Source organism: Bos taurus, chromosome 9, assembly GCF_002263795.3.
Source record: "Bos taurus isolate L1 Dominette 01449 registration number 42190680 breed Hereford chromosome 9, ARS-UCD2.0, whole genome shotgun sequence".
NCBI classification, from domain to species: domain Eukaryota; kingdom Metazoa; phylum Chordata; class Mammalia; order Artiodactyla; family Bovidae; genus Bos; species Bos taurus.
Genome location: NC_037336.1, coordinates 89554413 through 89575398, shown reverse-complemented (window position 1 = coordinate 89575398; position 20986 = coordinate 89554413). Strand labels below are relative to the sequence as shown.

The 20986-nt window shown below is 41.0% G+C and overlaps 1 protein-coding gene and 1 non-coding gene across 18 annotated transcripts in view; one reads left to right on the top strand and one right to left on the bottom strand.

The window, feature by feature from the left end:
- SYNE1 (spectrin repeat containing nuclear envelope protein 1) overlaps nt 1-20986 on the top strand; it is a 503306-nt gene that overhangs the window by 43307 nt on the left and 439013 nt on the right. The window lies entirely within an intron of this gene.
- TRNAS-GGA (transfer RNA serine (anticodon GGA)) lies at nt 4976-5047 on the bottom strand. Its single transcript has one exon. It is a non-coding gene; the product is annotated as a tRNA-Ser (tRNA).

Sequence of the window (20986 nt, the reverse complement as noted above, 5' to 3'; positions counted from 1 at the left end):
TACAGATCACAGGGTCCCAAAGAGTTGGACACGACTGAGCAACTGAGCACACACACAAACGTAAAAGAATCTTTATCATCTTCAAAGTAAATGATCCTCAATACCATAGTTGTCACAGGGACTATGAAAGAAAAAGGGAGTTTTTCTAAAGGAGGAAAAAACCTTCCATTTGACTGCGATGTGTACTACGTATTCAAGCATGTATTTTGATCTTTTTCTTATGAATATATTCATAATATTTACAGTGAAAGAAAGAATTCCTCACCTGTGGCTATTTTCTCATTAGACATACGCTCTACAATTGGATGATAGTCAATAATATGGTCTTTAGAGCTTATACTCACTCAGTCCTAGCATCACAGGTATCTGGACTGGGCAATCAGATCCAATTCAGCGAGTATTTATCTTGCACTTGCTAAAACACATTTCATAAGGTGTAAAGTTTGAGGCAAAAAGGAAAAGGCTTTACAGAGTTTTAGTTACTGTTAAGATACACATCTATTTGACATTTAAAGGTAAATTTGCCTACCTATGCTTGGTGGAAAAACATCATTTTGCAAAAAATTTAAATGTCTGTTGGTTTACTAAAAGATCATCCAGATTAGTGTATGAAAACAAAAATCCACCATTCCACATTCAATTTAAGAAAAGGCATCTAGGGGATTCCCTATCAGTCCAGTGGTTGGGACTCCACACTTTCACTGCAGAGGGCCTGGGTTCAATGCCTGGTTAGAGAACTAAGACCCCACAAGCTAGGCAGCATGACCAAAAAAGGAAAAAATTCCATATTATTAAATAAATATCTGTGATTTAGGAATATGGTAAGAATAGTTTTATTGAACTTTATTTCATCTACCAGTTTGACATCCACATTTCCTTGGGCATATGAAGCAGTCATGTTCCTGGCATAGATTTTGAGCAGTCTTTGCCTGTTCCTTTGTCTGCACCTTTATAGAGAACCAGTTTGTTATGAAATAAAGCAGTATTCCTGTATATTAGAAAGTCTGTAATGCCAACTTTACTTAAGGTTGTTAAATTCAACAGGAAGGGAAGATAATAAGAAGGAATATCTCTTTTCCAATTAATTTTTGAAAACTTTGTTTTATACATCCCATAGTTAAGATGATGTCCATGAAACAATCCTATAAAAAGCATGCTTCCTGTAGCCTTTCCTTTCACTCTGCTTACATTTGCCTTGAGTATAGTGGTGGTTTAATCATTAAGTCTTGTCTGACTCTTTGGGGTCTGGACTGTAGCCAGTCAGGCTCCTTTGTCCATGGGATTTTCCAGGCAGAATACTGGAGTGGGTTGACATTTCCTACTCCAGGGGATCTTCCTGACCCAGGAATCAAACCTACGGCTCATCTGTCTTGTGCTTTGTAGGTGGATTCTTTTCTCACTGAGCCACCGGGGAAACCCTTTGAGTATAAGTCAACAGTATTAACTTGCAGTATTAATACTTGCAGTTACCATATGTATTCTAGTTTAAATAATTAGAATTCTAGAAAGAGAATCAAGTTAAAACAATACTATAAGATTTTTAAAATGAGAAAACAATTGAAAAATATCCCATCATGCCAAGTTGGCCTTAGACAATTCATTCTTCTCTAGGGAAGTTCTAGCCAAAGAAGCACAGATCGAAGGGGGCCATCTTTTTTTTATTTTCTGGTTTTGATTGTCATTTGCTCCAGGTACACCTTTCACACCTTTTTGAGAGAGAAGTGCAAGGAATAGTGAAGAAGATCAACTTCAGCCTTCTCCCTGTGATGGTCTTGATTAGAGCACTGGGCTCAGCCTTCATCTCATTCCCATGTACAAATGTGTGTCAGGCCAACATCCCCGATTACTTACTTAGGACACAGGGTATTTGAAACGTGAAAGCATAGAATTTTAGAACTGGATGGGGCTGTAAAGAGCGTAGACCCAACAGCGGCATCTTTATAGATGAGGCAGCTGTGGCCTTGAAGTCTCAGGCTTGGTTGAAACCTCGACTCTGGGTTAGCAGCTGCCGTCACACCCTCTTTATTGAGTTTCCAGAGTTCCCTGTAGGGGCAGATAAAGAGCCAAGTAGATTTTCCCACAACAGCTCTGTTAACAGATTTCTGTTCCTGTGTTTCCAAATTCGAGAAAGAATATATAGTTTCTGGCAAGGCATTTTGGAATAGCTAGTGGCAGCATTTTTAAGTATTATGATAAAAAGAGATCAGTGATTGCTCATTTATTCATTCACTAACCATTTAATAAACTTATGCAACACTTTTTCAACTAGGGTTGCCAGCAAAGCCATGTGTAAGGGATAACATTTGATCAGAGACCCAAACAAGAGGGATGGAGTCTTGGAATGAGGACGGCATTCCAGGTCATATAAGCCCAAATATAAAGCACCATGGAACAAATGTGTTCAGTGTGTCTGGGATTTAGAAGATGAGGCATGAGGAATTCCCTTGCAGTTTAGTGGTCAAGACTCAGCACTTTCACTGCCATGGGCCTGGATTCGATCCCTGTTTAAGGAAATAAGTTCCTGCAAGCCATGTGGTGTGGCAAAAAATAAGAAAAAGAATTATGTCTAAAAAAAGAAAAAACTGAAAATTATATCCCACTATAAACATCTCCCATTGTGAAGATGGGGAGTAGGGGCAGATCATGGACAAAAGTCATCTCTATAGTCTTGAGTGGACGGTATTGATCTGGCAGAGCCAGGAGCATGGCAATGGCATATGAACTGGATTTGCACACAGGTGATAGTATTTTCAATAGGAATAAATAATAATTAAAAAAAGAAGAAGAGGTATGGAATCAAGTGCTGTGCCTTAGAACTGTTCACCGTGAGATGTTGGGAGATCCAGTGGAGAAGTCTATAAAGCAGTTTTACCAAACAGGCTGGAACTCGGGGGAGAATTCAAGGCTGGGGATGGATGTTGATGATTCAGGAGCATATGGATGATGTCTTGCTGGATGAGAGCTACTGAAAGAAGAATGTCAGGGGAGAATGAAGTGATCACTGCTCAGTTGGTCCTCTCCAATATTTGAAGTTCAGCCCCCTGCAGTGGGTGCACAGAGTCATGACCCCTGGACCACCAGGGAATTCCCATGTTTGCTAGGTTATATGTTGTGTGGCATCAGATGAAAAGAAGTTCCCTAAATGTTTCATAAATTTTATAAATTTTCAGGAGGAGACAGCGGTGGAAACTGGAAAGGCAAGTAAGGGGGGAAAAAACAACTAAACAATCAAGAGAAGAGGATGACTTGGAATTTAAGCCTGATAGAGTTTTAAGACTAGGAGGGTACCTAGCAATGCCTGTGTGCTGAGACATCATGTAATCTGAATGAATTGCTGGGCTTGGTAAGGTGTAGATGTGGCTCTGACAAGAGTGTTTTCATTGAATAAAAGTTTGACTGGATTAGGCTTGAGAGAGACTGAGAAGGAAGTGGAGGTTGATGTATTAAAAATTCCTTGGAAGAGTTTTGTTTTTTTTTTTAAGCACAAGACACTATGGAATTGATGGTAATAGATGGAGACATGACATCTAAAGGGGTATTTATGTAGTGACTCTTTTTTAGAGGATTTTCAGTAAATTTGCTATGGAATTCAGTAATGTAAAATAATAACTGTTTCTGCTCTCTATGTGTGTGTGTGTGTGTGTGTGTGTGTGTGTGTGTGTGTAGGCCATGCCAGGCAGCATGCAGGATCTTAGTTCTCTGACCAGGGATTGAACTCATGCCCTCTGCAGTGGATGCACAGAGTCCTAATCCCTGGACCACCAGGGAATTCCCGTGTTTGCTATGTTATATATTGTGTGGCATCAGACGAAAAGAAGTTCCCTAAATGTTTCATAGATTTATTTAATATCAGTGTTAAAATAAATTCTAAAGATAGAATAATCTAACCTCTTCCCAGACCAATATCCCTTCCTATAAGGCAACACATTGCATCTTTGTACAGACCAAAGAGTCCAAAACAAGTTCTTTATGTGTACCAAACAGAAATCTATTTTGTAACCTTTTGGATGTCCTAGTTTTATCCTTTTGGGCCACACCTTGTCCAGCTGCACCTGCTGAACCTGAGGTGACCCTGGTGTCCTTGGCATCTCTTTTACAGCCCCGCACTCCCATCCCCCATCCACTCTTTGCATAATATCATTTTAAATCCCTTCACCAGCCTGACAGCCAATCCTTTCTAATGGCCCAGGTCCCACATACAACGGGCATAACCATCAGATCTCCTCTATGGATCTTTGGCTCTTCTGAAAAATCCCTGTATTCAGTCACATAAGTCTCTCTGGAATCCAAATAAATAGGAATTGAACAGAATGGGAATGGGGGGAGGAAATGCGTGTGTTTCTGATCTGAAATGTTGGTTAAAAAAAAGTGAATGACAAGGTGAGTGGGTGCTTCTTGATGGGGAGTTTGGCTTATGGACCCAGCGCAGTTGCCTTCTGACCTTCGTGTTTGAGGAACCCTATGTTATATGTGCCGTGAACACATCCAGGTGCTCACAGAGCGATCAAATATAAGTTTCGCCACTCCAGAAGCAGGCGTTTCTAATCCCTGCTTAATAAAGAAGAAAATAAAGGCCCAGAAACTCTAGATAGATTGTTCAAAATCACGTGTTTTGCAAGTGGCAGCATTGACATTTAAATCAAAGTCTGTCCGGCTTCAGAGACTCTCTTAGACTTGACCTGAGTTCTTGGCAACGTGCTTGGATCATAGGCTTGGGGCACCTTGGATGTTTTCCTTTCTCTGTGGGTCTTCAAAGTGTATAATTTTTTTTTAATTTTTTAAAAAATTGAAGTATAGTTGATATACTATATGTGTTTCGTGTGTACAGGAAAGTGACTCAGATTCTTTTCCATTATACGTTGTTGAAGTAGAAGTGAAGTGAAGTCTCTCAGTCGTGTTGACTCTTTGCGATCGCTACCAGGCTCCTCCAGGCAAGAGTACTGGAGTGGGTTGCCATTTCCTTCTCCAGGGGATCTTCCCTACCCAGGGATCGAACCCAGGTCTCCTGCATTCCAGGCAGACGCTTTAACCTCTAAGCCACCAGGGAAGCCCCATTATACGTTATTACAAGATATTATATATAGTTCCCTGGGCTAAGCAGTAGATCTTGTTGCTTATCTGTTTTGTGTATAATAGTGTGTGTTTGTGAATCCCAGATTTCAAATTTATCCCACTCCCTTTCCTCTTGGTAACCATAAGTTTGTTTTCTGTCTGTGAGTCTATTTCTGTTTTGTAAATAAGTTTGTTTGTATCTTTTTTTTGATTCCACATATAAGTGATTAAGATGTGTCATTTCTTAGCATGTTTCATTATATTATACTTTTTATTATGGTATGCTCTTCATGATACTATTTTAATCAGATGTTTTATTTTCTAAGATATTACATTATATTATTCTGTTGACACCTTCTCTGGGTCCAACTCTATTCAAGGTAGAAGATGCTAAGACAGGGAAAACTCAGTCCCTGACCCTCAGAGGTTGATGAGTCTGTAGAAAAGATAACCCAAATACTTATATAAAGCAAAGCAGGGTGGATGATCGTGAAGAGAGGCACAAATGAGTGCTCTCGCCTCTAGAACTGTATGGGGGTGGGGCGGCCGTGATCAAGTGGGAGACCTTAACATTCTTCATGAAAAAGTTAGAATGTGAGCTGAGTTTGAAAGGATGAAGGAATGCGATTGTTCAGGGGGAGGTGGGGCGTAGCCACAGCTCGAGAACAGCGTGGACAGTGGGAAACCTTAAGATAAGCTAGGAGGCGTCTAGTGATTGAGCTGGAGGAAAAGACGCACATTAGAGATAAATGATAGACAGCTCATCAGCAGGAAAGACAGGACCATACTGGCAAAGGTATGACTGTTATGCACCTGGTAACAGGAAACCTTACAGGATTTATTTTTAAAAAAAGTTGTGACTGTAGTATGTATAGGAGGCTCATGACTTTTTGGATTTAGGACTTTTTTGTGTTGTGAAGAGAAGTTACATCTCTAATTATAGTGAAAGTGAAAGTGTTAGTTGCTCAGTCATGTCTGACTCTTAGTGGCCCTGTGGACTCCCACCAGGCTTCTCTGTCCATGGGATTCTCCAGACAAGAATTCTGGGGGTGGGTTGCCATTTCCTCCTCCAGGGGATTTTCCCGACCCAGGGATTGAACCCAGGTCTCCCACGTTGCAGGCAGATCCTTTACCGTTTGAGCCGCCATTTAACATGTCAGAATAGGTCATGTGCTATGACCTGTTTGGAACTGATGGATTTGCCCCATCAGTTTCTTGAGTTTTCTTGCAATCTTACATCTTGCTTGTTATATCTTCAGGTGACTATTTTAAAATGAACACAATTTGCAAATTTATTGGTGATAAAAAATAAAATTTATTAGTTCTCATTCCCACGTTAAGTGAAATATACTTTTGTATATAAAGACTGTAGGTTCAAACTAGCAAGCAAACTGTTTAAATATGAAAGTTGTGCAAGGGAAAAAATAATGGATTCAATTAAGATTTGCTAAGCCCTTTATTCTATTTTGAGTTAATGTTCCAGGTGAATAACTGTACTTCATGTTTAGTTAGGAAAACCACACTGGATTGTCACACTGGCCCTTTGCTGTCCCCCTGACATCCCTTAGGGTTGGGAACATGATTCTTGTTTGACTCAAAGCTGTCAAAAATTAATAGCAATCTGAATTGGTGGATAAAATGTTGACTGCAGACTTCTCCGACAAAAAGTCCCCCTTCAGTTCTATTTTTGCACCTTTCAAATTATAATTTATATCATGCACCTCTGTCTGTTTAGATCCATTTGATACCCAAATTCATTTCTGTGATTGATTTTCTAGTAAGAGGATGAAAAGTTTTCATATTAATGGGTTTTTATTTAAAGCCCGTAAAAGCTAAGAATTTGAAATCAGCTAGATTTATATTAAATTTCCTGATAGGAAATGGTTTTCTGAGATTACTAGTTGCCTTTTTTTAGAATACTAAAGCTATTAATAAACCATCTCTTTATTACATCTTCCTTCAATAACACCACAGAATGGCTATAAAATATTCCAAATATCTCTTAAAAAGGACTGAAATTGAAACATTTAAAAACTCTGGGCTTTCCCAGTTTTGCTTTCGCTGTCTATTAGAATAGCTGAGTAACTCTGTTTACTATGTGGCTGTAGAAGGATGTCGGCCGTCTCAGATGTTCTTAAAGGTGGCCACCCTTCCAGGGGCCCAGCTGGAGGAATCTTTCCAGGACAATGCCCCCCACCCTGCCCCAGGCCTATGTGGATGCAGAGTAGGGAGGGAGCTTGTTTAAAACTTGCCTGCGTATCTCCCCTGACCCCCCTAAAATTTACCAGAACTGCAGCAGGAGAAAGCCAAGGCCCGCATGTTGTCCAGGAGCTCGGCTGATACTCTGGTCTGTCTGCTATAACCCACTCTCCCCATCATCTGTAATGACCCCCTGAGAGGATGCTTTTTCCTTCCTCAAGTCTCATCTTGACCTTGCTTGCCCTCCAACCCTGTCAACCACTGGTCAGGATTCTTATTGGCGGTCCAATTTGTATCAACTCAGAGAATGAAGCCATAAAGCAATTCAAACAAGAGAACCTATAGAATAACTCCCGGTTTTCTGTGTGATACTATGCCATAGATAATTTCAATTTTAGAATATTTTATGTATTGTAAATAGTCATCATATATGGAAGTGATCTATTTAATCTGGTACAGTGGTGCTTATGCTAAGTCCCTTCAGTCGTGTCTGACTCTGCCACGCTATGGACTGTAGCCCGCCAGGCTTCTCTGTCCGTGGGCTTCTTCAGGTAAGACTACTTGAGTGGGCTGCCGTCTCCTCCTGCAGGGGATCTTCCCAACCCAGGGATCGAACCTGCATCTCTTATGTCTCTTGCATTGTCAGGCAGGTTCTTTACCACTAGCGCCACCAGTGGAAGACTCTTCAAGGAACAGATCATATGATACATTTCTTTGCTTTTATTTCTCAGTGCAGAGTCTCAACATAGCAGTTATTGAAAAGTTCCTGTGATTTGTATTGCTGAAACTGATGTTTTCTTCTCTGCTCTCTGCCTTTAGCACTCAATCTGGCTCGAAGCATCTGTATCTAGAGCAGTGGGTGGATAGTTGGAGTCACAGAGTCTTGACAGCCAACTAGACTGTTGTCTGTAGGTCGTTAAAGGATTAAAGTGAAGCATTTAAAAATTGTTGTGGCATTTGCATTTCCAGCCCATCCTAAAGGAGATCAGTCCTAAGTGTTCATTGGAAAGACTGATGTTGAAGCTGAAACTCCAATACTTTGGCCACCTGATGCAAAGAGCTGACTCATTTGAAAAGACCCTGATGCTGGGAAAGATTAAAGGCAGGAGGAGAAGGGGATGACAGAGGATGAGATGGTTGGATGGCATCACTGACTCAATGGACACGAGTTTGGGTAAACTCTGGGAGTTGGTGATGGACAGGGAAGCCTGGCGTGCTGTGGTCCATGGGGTCGCAAAGAGTCAGACACAACTGAGCGACTGAACTGAACTGAACTTGCATTTAAGATAGGCGACCAGTAAAATGTTGCTATCGTTGTTGTTGTTCAGTCACCCAGGCGTGTCCGACCCTTTGCAACCCCATGGACTGCAGCACACCATGCCTCTCTGTCTCTTGCCATCTCGCGAGGTTAGCCCAAGTTTACATCCATTGCATTGGTGATGCCATCCAGCCATCTCGTCCTCTGATGCCCTCTTTCCTTCTGCCTTCAATCTTTCCCAGCATCAGGGACTTTTCCAATGAGTCAGCTGTTCACACCAGATGACCAAAACACTGGAGCTTCAGCTTCAGCATCAGTCCTTCCAATGAGTATTCAGGGTTGATTTCCCTTAAGACTGACTGGTTGCTATCATTAGTCCTAAACAAAACAACACAGGCAAACCCAAATTAGTTTGCTTCTTTTATTCAGGGTAACTCTAAATTGCTGCAGTGTCCCCATAATCATAATTTATGGGAGCTGAGCTCCATGTGGCATAAAAGGAATTTCTTCCAGATGGTAAATCTAACCTAAAAAACATTTCTGTAATTGCTAATGGAGCCCTGGTAACTTAGCATCTTACACGTTGATTGAGAGAGGCGTTCTAATCTCTCACAGCAATATTGCCACAGCAGATCTTGTATGAGAGAGGATGTGGGGAGGAAAAAAGAAGAAGATATTAAACAAGAGGAACTTGCCCAAGGGATAAAGTTCCCTTTATGCTCCTTTCTGCCTGAATAGCTTACCCCTTAAAAGTAGCACCAGTTAGTACCTTTTGCATTATTTTTCAGGCATCCTCTGCTTTTCTGCCAGTCTTTATTTGGTGTAACTGAATTGGATCTTCTCTCATCCTGGTCTTTTGAAATGCTCCTTCTTTTCAATGATATCTATCACCATGAAAATTTGAAACAACCTAAATATCTTATAAAATATAGCCATTCAATGCAACATTGGGCAGCCTTGAGAATAATAGTGTAGGTGTTCTGGTAAAAGACTGTGAAGAAGGATTCTTTTTTATATCTCTCCCTGAGACTTATCAAAGGCAATAAAAAAGAATGTAAAACCGATGGGAAAAATGTTAACTTTAATAACCTTGAAAATACTAGTCATAATCCAACCCTACCCCCCACCCTCCAAAAATATCCACCAGAATAGTGACATTTGGATCATTGAGAAGGACTTTGAGAACCAACACACACTTATGCAGAGCTCAAGCAAGGCATGGGCCTCTTAAGAAGTAGGCATCGGGCTCCCTGGTGGTCTACTGGTTAAGAATCCACTTGCCAATGCAAAGGATAGGGGTTCAATCCCTGGTCCAGGAAGATTCTACCTACTGTGGAGCAACTAAGCCTGTCGGATGCAGCTGCTGAGCCCGGGTGCCTCGAGTTTATGCTCCACAACAAGAGAAGCCACTGCAATGAGAAGTCCAGGCACCACAACTGGAGAGTAATCCCCACTGAGAGAGCCAGAGAAAGCCTGTGCATAGCAAGAAGAAGCAGCACAGGCAAAAATGAATAAATCTTAAAAGTTTTTTTTAAAAGTAAGCATCTTTTATAAAAGTAAGTGATGAGGCCTTCCTGCTGGCTCAGTGGTGAATAATCCACTTGCCAGTGCAGGAGTCACAGATTCAATCCCAGGTCTGGGAAGATCCCACGTGCCGAGGAACAGCTACACCTGTGTGCTGCAACTACTGAGCTTGTGCTCTCGAGTCTGGGAGCTGCAACTCTTGAGCCCAGGTGTCGCAACTACTGAAGCTTGCACGACCCAGAGCCTGTGCTCTGCAACATGAGAAGCCTCCGCAATGAGAAGCCCACATACCGCAACTAAACAGTAGCCCCTGCTTGCTGCATTAGAGAGAAGACTGCGCGACAACGAAGACCCAGCGCAGCCATAAATAAATAAAATTGTCAATTAAAAACAGAAAAGAAATATCCGCACTTAGGCAACACACCTCCAAGTAAAGATGTGTTAAAACATCTAATCAGCAATTTTGCTTCTAGGATTTCATCCCCTGGATCTACACATACTTGTATGCAAAGCTATATTACAGAACTGATGATTATGGAATTTTTGCTATATATATATATCCTAATATATCCTAATATATACATTTATACATCCTAATTTCTCCCATAGGGAGCTCCTAATAAATAGTAAAATGTATCCATACCATGAAATATCATGAATCTATTTTAAAAATGAGGAAGATTTGTTTTGATGTAATGTGAAGTTGTGAAAGTGTATGTACTTTTATCCCCAAATTAATCTCTACATATGTTAAGAGTGTGTGAGCATATATAAATATTGAAAGAAAGTAAAAGTGTTAGTTGCTCAGTCGTGTCTTTTTACAGTCCCGTGGGCTATAGCCCTCTAGACTCCTCTGCTTATGGGATTCTTCAGGCAAGAATACTGGAGTGGGTAGCCATTCTCTTCTCCAGGGGATATTCCCAACCCAGGGACTGAACCTAGGTTTCCTGCATTGCAGGCAGATTCTTTACCATCTGAGCCACCAGGGAAGCCCATATAAATATTACATTGTGGTGGCACTAGTGGTAAAGAACCCACCTACCAATGTAAGAGACACAAGAGATGTGGGTTCAATACCTGGGTTGGGAAGATCCCCTTGAAGAGGGCATGGCAACCCATTCCAGTATTCTTGCCTGGAGAATCCCATGGACAGAGGAGCCTGGTGGGCTACAGTCCATTGGATCACAAAGAGTTGGATACAACTGAAGCAACTTAGCACCCATATTTAACAGTTTATTAAAATTGTGAGGCTAACCAAGAAGCTGTTAATATTCATTGGCATCAAGATAAATTAAGTAGAAAATGTTAGGTCAAGTATAATATGATTTTATCCATGGTCTCATTTTCCTTCCTCTCTCTCACTGCCTTTATTGAAACTTCGTACCAAGCACTGTTGTAAGTGCCTCATATGGGTAATCTTATTTAAATCTCACAACAACCTTAAAACCACCCAAAGAAAACTTTTATTAACACATTCCCAGTTTAGCCATGAGGATATTGAGGTATAATAGAATTTAATAATTTGCCCAAAATCTGAAAACTAGTGAATGCCAGAGCCAGAATTTGAAACCAGGCAGTCTGGCTTTAGAGCTTATGTTCATAACTCTTAGGCAGTCATGCTGTCCTATACACATGTACATCCATCACACAGCTTCACACAGAAAAAGCGGTTGGCAGAATGTAGCTTTAGGGCATTTTAATAGAGTGCTTTTATTTGTACTTCTGTATGTCAATTACACAGTCTGTGGCCATTATACGATTGTACTGTATTACTCCTGTTTGTTTGTTTGTTTGAATCAGGCCTAGTTCCCTATTATGTACTACAAAAAATCTAAAGCACACGGGCCTGCCTTGTCCTCTGGTGGAGAAATCTAGCGTGTTATCTGTGGGATTTTAAATTTATACTTTCACTGAGAAAATGGCTCTGTGGGCCTCCTGCTGGAACGTGATTCTCTCCTCTGCATCCTAGCTGTGCAACCTTGTACCAGTTACGTAACTTCTCTCTATCTTTGTTTGCTCCTGTATAATATGTGTATCATGAAAAGGATAGACTTCTTGATTTATTGTAAGGATTAAATGTTTATCAAGTGTCAACTGCCCAGAATAGCAATCAGCATGTTCAGTAAACATCAGCTATTGCATTAGATGGGCACTTATAGCAGTTAGGGAATTTCCTCAAGGTCATTCAACTAGTAATGGTAGAAAGTCCCTTGGACAGCAAGGAGATCAAACCAGTCGATCTTAAAGGAAATCAACCCTGAATATTTATTGGGAGGACTGATGCTGAAGCTGAAGCTCCAATACTTTGGCCACTGATGCAAAGAGACCACTCATTGGAAAAGACCCTGATGCTGGGAAAGATTGAGGGCGGGAGGAGAAGGGGGTGACAGAGGATGAGATGGTTGTATGGCATCATTGACTCAATGGACATGAGTTTGAGCAAACTCCAGGAGATGGTGAAGGACAGGGAAGCCTGGTGTGCTGCAGTCCATGGAGTCCCAAAGAGTCAGACACAGCTTAGCAACTGAACAACAAAGAAATGTCACAAGTCTCTATCTATGGCTTGGGGCCATGAGAAATAATGTCAGTTGTGATGGTCCTACAGACTCGTCCCCTCTAAACTTCCTTGATTCTAGGATATGACCATGAGACCATGATGTACTGGAAGCCCTGGCTCATTCTGGTTCTCTACTGAGGACCACTATTTAGAATTTAAGTACAGATAATTCATAATAAATGTTAATATATTCCTTTTTAGTGAAAAATAACTTTTAGATTGGTAAATGCGTTACTAGCATTCATGTGTAGTCACTCAGTCATGTCTGACTCTTTGTGACTCCTTGGATTGTAGCCCACCAAGCTCCTCAGTCCATGGGATTTCCCAGGCAAGAATACACGAGTAGCTTATCATTTCTTCATCTGGCAAGTCTTCCCAACCAGAGATCCAACCCACGTCTCCTGCATTGCAGACGGAGTCTTTATCCACTGAGCCACTGGGGCACGACTTATTTATTGTTATCAATAAAATAGTTATAAAATGTATGATAAGATTTGTAACACTTCAAAAGTCTTCTACTCTAATGAAAGTACTAATTAAATTTTTATAGCCCTCCATGATTTTGTCCATATTTATAGCAAAACAAATCTAGATACAATGATCTGGTTAAAAACATTTAAAATATTGAATGATTCCACCTCCCACAAAGTGTTTGGAAATAATGAAATACATTTGCACTGCAGAATTATGACTGTCAGCAAATGTTGAAAAGGCAGCAATATAAGTGGCCAGTCGTGTTTGAAGTGCAAAGAACCGATGTAGGCATACTTGTGCAGAAAGGAAAGTATAACCTTTGTATTTGGGGTTATTAAGTATTTATATGATGAGTCATAGTTTGTCAAGAAAAGAAGTATAATTTTCTAGCAATTAATAAATAAAAGTATCTTTTTAGACTGATTCCAACTTTAAATTACATTTTGTGCTATATGATTTATATTATTTATGAGTCAAGATAGCCATTTACATTTCAAAAGCCCTTTGAAGCTAGACATTAATAGAATAAATCATCGCAAGGTGATATAACATGATTTCCTTTTGAATTTCCTGCTGAGATAACTTCATATTTGCAGCTGTCAGGACCATCATAAATTATAAATTTGATCTTTCTTTTTAAATTTAGCAGTCTCTGTGTGTGTGTCTGTACACACACACACATATACACACGCAAAGATCTTTAAACACTTCTATGGAGTGAGCAGGGCTAGCTAATGTGGAAGAATAAGTTAGTGTTGATGTTATTAATACAAAGAAGGATGTGAGACCTACTATGAAAGTATTTAAGACAAGGGGCTACAGATTTTGAGAGAAAGGAAAGAGAATGCCCAGGTGTGGTATCATGGGAGAGCTTGCCTTTGAACTTGGAGCTGAAGAAGAGGAGTTTTACCAGGTGCAACAGAGAAGCTGGAGGTGTCCAAAGTGGCAGAGCCAACTTGAAAAAGATAGAGTCAGCAGGCAGCCAGAAAGACAAGCCCAGTCTGTATTCAGAAAGTGTGGAGCGGGTACAGATTGGCAGAAGGAAGCCGCAGTGCAGTGCAACCAGCTCTATGTGGGTTATTGGTGACCTGACCAGAAAGTAGGTTGAGGCCAGGTTGGAAAAAGCTTTGAGTCCTGGGATATGAAGTACGAACCCTGCTAAGCAGTGGTAACCCATTTTAAGGTGGCAGGGGAATGATGTTGTCAAGAGATATGCTCTGAAAAATTAATCTTGTGTTAGTGAGTAGTGTGACGCAGACAGCAAAGAGGGGGAATCAGGGAAGACTGGAAGAGATACATGAGAATCAGCTGCAGCATCTGTGCACATCTACACCCAGGCAGGGATTCTGATTCGGTGAGTCTGAAGTGGCCCTGTGGTCTTGATATCCACAGGGACCCCAAATGAGGCTTAGGCTGGTGGACACTGTGCCCTGTTAAGAAACATCGAGAGAAAGTGAGGAGGTGTTTGAACTACAAATGAAATAGGAGTGGCCTGCAGACAGAAGGAATGAAAGCTGTCAAAGGTGACTGAATTTGAGAACTGGGGCCGGGAGAGAGGCTTAGTTTTGGGACTCATCACGCCGTACCCGTTTACACGATCATCTCCTGCCCTGAAGTTGCCCTAGCTCCTCTTAAGACGCAGTGAGCACTCAGAAGTGTTTGTGGAATGGCACGATCCCTTGTAGGCTCAGAGATGCCTGCAGCGATCTAGCCTCTCTCGTGGAGGACCGACTGGGAATTCAGTCAGCTGGAGGCACTGGTTGAACATGGTCGCTCATGGAAGAGCCCTCTCAGACTCTCCCCGCCCTGTCCCTGTGTGCCCAAAAGTGCTACATCACTAGGCCCATCGGCAGCTAGCCAGGAATTCAATTCATCACGAGCGCCACTTGCGGGACAGTCTCAGGCAGGCAATTCTTTGCACCCTTGGGTTCACCCATCAGTGGCTCCTGAGGCCTCCTGGGACAGCTTTTCAAACACTTACTTTGTGACTGGCTTTGCAAGGGTAGATTTTAGTCAAGTTTACCAAGTGAAGAGAAACTGGTCAGTGAAGAAAGTGACACATTGTTTAAACAGCTAAGAGAAAAGTGACATAGATGTTAATGCATGCCCTGAGTTAGGTGCCAAATAGCCTTTCGCACATTCTGAATGCTACACACACGGACATCCTAGTTATCCGTGGCTCTGTAACAGGCTACAGAAGCTTCGTAGCAGAGAACATTATGCCCAGGCACTTGGTCGATTAGGAATTTGGACAGGCCTTGGGAGGGATGGCCAGTCTCTCCTTCACCATGTCTGGGTCTTCAGCCAGAAGACTTGAAACCTGGAGGTTGGACCCATCATGAAGCTCTCTGAGCACATCTGGCAGCTGGTTGGCTCTTGGCTGAGACTTTAGCTGGAGCACCTGCCTGTGGCTTCTGCATGTGGCCTGATCAACCTCTGAATATAGGGCCCGGGTTCCAAGGGCAGGAGAGAGAGAGAGAGCCAGGGAAAAACCTTTTTGCCTCTAAGACCCAGACTCAGAAGTCACAGGGCATCACTCCAGATACATCCTGTTTGTCACTGGATGTTTGTCCCTCCTCCAGGGGATCTTCCTGACCCAGGGATCGAACCCAGGTCTCCTGTATTTCAGGCAGATTCTTCACTGTCTAAGCCACCAGGGAAGCCCTCCTCTTTGTCAGAGCAGGTCCTATAGGCCCACCCACTGTCCCGGGGAGGAAAAGTACTCTTTATCTCCTCATGGAGTAGTAGTAGCAAGGTTCTGCAAGAGCATGGAGGATTAGAAATACTGTTGTCTTATTCAGAAGATGCAATCTTCCTCAAAATGGTGAAAAAAGGGAATATTCTTATGTTTCTAAATTTCAACTGATGGAGCCTATTTAGTGAGAAGCGGCCGTGAAGCATCGTTATATTTGTAGATTTACATTTCTCAGTTTTAGGTGTGTGCAGTCAAATGTCTTCTGAAACAAATCAGAATATTAAATAATACCCATTTCTAAAGACTTCAGAGGTTTTTAAGTGGATAACCTAGAAATAAAATGTGCCTCTTACTGTTTAAAAATGTTCGTGCAATTAGTAGTGACAGTGACATAAAATATTGTTTTATGAATAATACATACATTTTATAGAAGAGATCTATTCATACTGCTTAGAGGTCAAAATTATTCATTTTGAAAATTAGTCGGAAAGCAAGGCTATAGACTTCTCAGGGCTGAGCAGCCTCAAACCTTCAAAGTAGGTAACCATGAAATCAAAGTCAGAATATTGGAAGTGAAGACTAAAAACCTCTGGGACTTCCCTAACCATCCAGTGGTTAAGACACTGCCCTTCCACTGCAGAGGACATGGGTTCAATCCCTGGTTGGGAACCTAAAATTCCACATGCTGTGCACCATGGCCAGAGAAGGGAAATATGATAAAATAAGTATTAATAAAATGTTTGCTATGGTTTTGCTGCTGATGATAGCAAATAACTGTTTCTGCTGTCTATGTGTAATAGAAAGGATGACACTTTACAAATACACAGGCATACACAGACACACACATGTGTACCCACAGCCACACCAACCCTGTTTAACATTATAGTTAGTATATTCAGGGAAGGAAAATGCAAGAAGTAAAAGAAAAAGTGGGGCTTATTCCAAGAACTGTTTGTTTCAGTCGTTTGCTGTCTATGTGAGGCCTTCTAGTCTTCTTGTAAGTGGATACTGTACAGTGTTAAAAAATAAATAAGTTTTATATATATATATTGCCCTATTGCTTTGTAAAGCCAAAAAAAAAAAAAGCCACTCACATCTGTAAGAATGAGATGTGATACCAGTGACTGGAGTTCTTCACTCTAAAGCTGGTCTGAAAAATTGTCATAATGAAACATTTCAGTGTTAGAAAATGATTGTGATCTAAAATATCACAACCATATCATTTTTAGACTCAGCCATTTTCATGGATCTTAATGAATTTTCTTTACCAGCAGCAGCATACACCGCCTTTCTCAAAATGTGTGTGGCTGTGCCCATGTTTCTGCCTGCAGACATGGCATTCTAGCTTAGCTGTGTGACTTTTCTAACATTCTTTACAGCTCCCAAGAAAATCCTTCCTATTATTGAACATATACATTACCATATGTAAAATAGATAGCCAGTGGATATTTGATGTATGACTCAGGGAGCTCAAACCAGTACTTTGTGACAACCTAGAGAGGTGGGATGGGGTGGGAGGTGGGAAGGAGGTCCAAGAGGGAGGGGACATATGTATGGCTGATTCATGTTGATGAATGGCAGAAACCAACACAAATTGCAAAGCTGTTATCTTCCAATTAAAAATAAATACATGAAAGAAAAAATCCTTCCTATTGTTGAACCACTTGCAACAGGTTTTATTCTCAAAAAAAAAAAAAAAAAAAGAAAGCATTTCATTATCCCCTGTGATTGTGAATAGCCATCTTAGTCAAGTGAAAGTGAAAGTGAAGTCACTCAGTCTTGCCCGACTCTTTGTGACCCCGTGGACAGCAGCCTGCACCAAGCTCCTCCGTCCATGGGATTTCCTAGGCAAGAGTACTGGAGTGGGTTGCTGTTTTCTTCTCCAATCTTAGTCAATGCTTGATTTACTTTAAAGACAAGAGAATACTTTTTTAATGTATGGAAAGTGATGATTGACAGTTTAAAGCTGGCATTTTATGTATCCTCAATTTGTTTTTAAAAGCCCTTCTTGTATGAAAATGATTAGTATAAAACATATTTGCATTGCTCACAATCTGTTTGCCATAGATCTTTTGTTAATGCTCAATTATTAAGTTAAATTGTGTCTCCATTTCCTCTGCTTGCTTTGAGTGTTATCCATTAGTCTTTAATATAATTGGACTAAATAGGAATTAGATTTGGGGAATCCCAGAGACAAACCCAGATTTTCTCACTGATTATTTGACGGTCAGCTTTGGAAGACAATAAGATAATTTCTGCAGTTCCTCTAGTTCATTTCGATAGGAAGGTCAAGAATCTGACTATCTATTTTTATACCTGTTATGATCCAAAGTATCCAATCAAAGTTTTTTTTAGACATTTATTTAATTTTATTTATTCATTTGGCTGCACCAGAGCTTAGGTATGGCATGTGAGATCTAGTTCCCTGACTAGGGATTGAACCTGGGCCCCTCCGCATTGGAAACTTGGAGTTTTAGCCACTGGACCACCAGGGAGGTCCCTCTATTTGAAGTTTTGAAAGCCCTTTGGTCTGTTTGTCACTGTGTACTTGGAAATACCTGTGTTTTTTGGGGATAACCTCCATTTTGTAGTAATGATTCTTTAGTTAGCTCTGACAAATTTAAATACCTTTGAAGTTATTTTTATGGAGAAATGACTAGGTGTAGAAGCATGAGCATACTAAGTTACAAAGGATTAGTCATCAAGAACTTAGCATATAATGAACTCTTGGAAATTAATTGATTGAAACGAACAAAAATAACATAATCTATAGAAAAGTGTTGTCCTCTGCCTAACAGAACTCAAAAATCAAGACTAGTGTATGTGCTAATATTTCTGCCATTCAGTTCAGTTCAGTCGCTCAGTCGTGTCCGACTCTTTGTGACCCCATGAATCACAGCACGCCAGGCCTCCCTGTCCATCGCCAACTCCTGGAGTTCACCCAAACTCATGTCCATCAAGTCAGTGATGCTATCCAGCCATCTCATCCTCTGTCATCCCCTTCTCCTGCCCCCAATCCCTCCCAGCATCAGGGTCTTTTCCAATGAGTCAACTCTTCACATGAGGTGGCCAAAGTATTGGAGTTTCAGTTTCAGCATCAGTCCTTCCAAAGAACACCCAGGACTGATCTCCTTTAGAATGGACTGGTTGGATCTCCTTGCAGTCCAAGGGACTCTCAAGAGTCTTCTCCAACACCACAGTTCAAAAGCATCAATTCTTCAGTGCTCAGCTTTCTTCACAGTCCAGCTCTTACATCTATACATGACCACTGGCAAAACCATAGCCTTGACTAGACGGACATTTGTTGGCAAAGTAATGTCTCTGCTTTTTAATATGCTGTCTAGATTGGTCATAACTTTCCTTCCAAGGAGTAAGCGTGTTTTAATTTCATGGCTGCAGTCACCATCTGCAGTGATTTTGGAGCCCCAAAAAACAAAGTCTGACACTGTTTCCACTGTTTCCCCATCTATTTCTCATGAAGTGATGGGACCAGATGCCATGATCTTCATTTTCTGAATGTTGAGCCAACTTTTTCACTCTCCCCTTTCACTTTCATCAAGAGGCTTTTGAGTTCCTCTTCACTTTCTGCCATAAGGGTGGTGTCATCTGCATATCTGAGGTTATTGATATTTCTCCCGGCAATCTTGATTCCAGCTTGTGCTTCTTCCAGCCCAGCGTTTCTCATGATGTACTCTGCATATAAGTTAAATAAGCAGGGTGACAATATACAGCCTTGACGTACTCCTTTTCCTATTTGGAACCAGTCTGTTGTTCCATGTCCAGTTCTAACTGTTCCTTCCTGACCTGCATGTAGGTTTCTCTTAAATGCCTCCTAATCAGTTATTCTGTGTCTGTGGTGTGTGTGAGCTGGGGCACCCTAACTTGTGGCCTGATGTGGACCACCTGAGAATCCTCATATGCATAACAATTTTTATTTATTTTGGGTATTTCCTAAAGCTATAGAATAGAAATACATACTGCAAACTGCACACAGCAAGCAGACTAGATTTAACATTAGTGAAGAAAGATGGGTTGGTACACATTTAAAAAAGAAAGGAAAAAGAAATCACAGAAGGAACAATTACATAGCTGACTGACTGGCTACCAGAAAGGCATGCACAGGCATGTTTGTGGATTAGTCAAGGTCCACTTTGTTCTTATTTGGTGGATTATGCAAAAGTTGTTTCTCAGAACACTGCTGATAGTGCTGCAGGACTTATAAGAGAAATTTTGTCTAAACTGGGTATTTTTAAAGAGATTAAACTAACATCAGGTTGCTCACATTTAGGGTAATAATAATAATAATATTTACCATAGATTAAGTACTCATTGTATTCCAGGCACTTTGCTGTTTGATTTACTCACATGTTGCTCTCAGCCACCCTGTGAGGTAGTTGTTGCTACTTCCTCCATTTTAAAGCTAAGGAAACTGATGCCCAAATAGGTTAAGAAACTTGCTCTGGTCACACAGCTCATAAATGGTGGGAAACCTACGTGGTTCTGATTCGAAAGATCATGCTTGTTCCCATGACATTGGACTCTAAAAATGGAGAGACATTTTAGATCATGACTAATCTATGTGTGGTTATGTGCTCAGTCCTGGCCGACTCTGCAACCCCATGGACTGTAGCCTGCCAGGCTCCTCTGTCCGTGGGATTTCCCAGGCAAGAGTACTGGAGTGGGTTGCCATTTTCTCCTCCAGGGAATTCTGAACCTGTGTCTCCTGAGTCTCCTACATTGGCAGGCAGATTCTTTACCACTGAGCCACTTGGCATAAAATATCACTGCTCTCTTGACTATTACCGGCAATTAACATAATGACATAATTATACAGATATTTTAAGAATCTAATGCACTGGATTTTAAACTTCATTTGGATAAGAGTCACATGAGGAGTGTGGCTAAGCCTCACCTAAGCTGTTCTCAAGCAAGACTGAGAGCTTGGGGACACCACACATTTTTTTTGACACTCTCCAATATCATCAACAATTATACATATATATATATATGTGTGTATATATATATATGTATAATATATATATACATATATATATATGATATAGAAGATGTATGCAACTATGACATATATAAAACATAGTAGATTTGTCCCTCTTTTTCATTCTTCCCCTGTTTTGTGGCTCAGGTTGTAGTTATAAACTGGTATCCATGTCCACTTTCGCAGGTCATAATCAGGAGATTCTTGCATGCCTGGACCTTCTTGTCATTT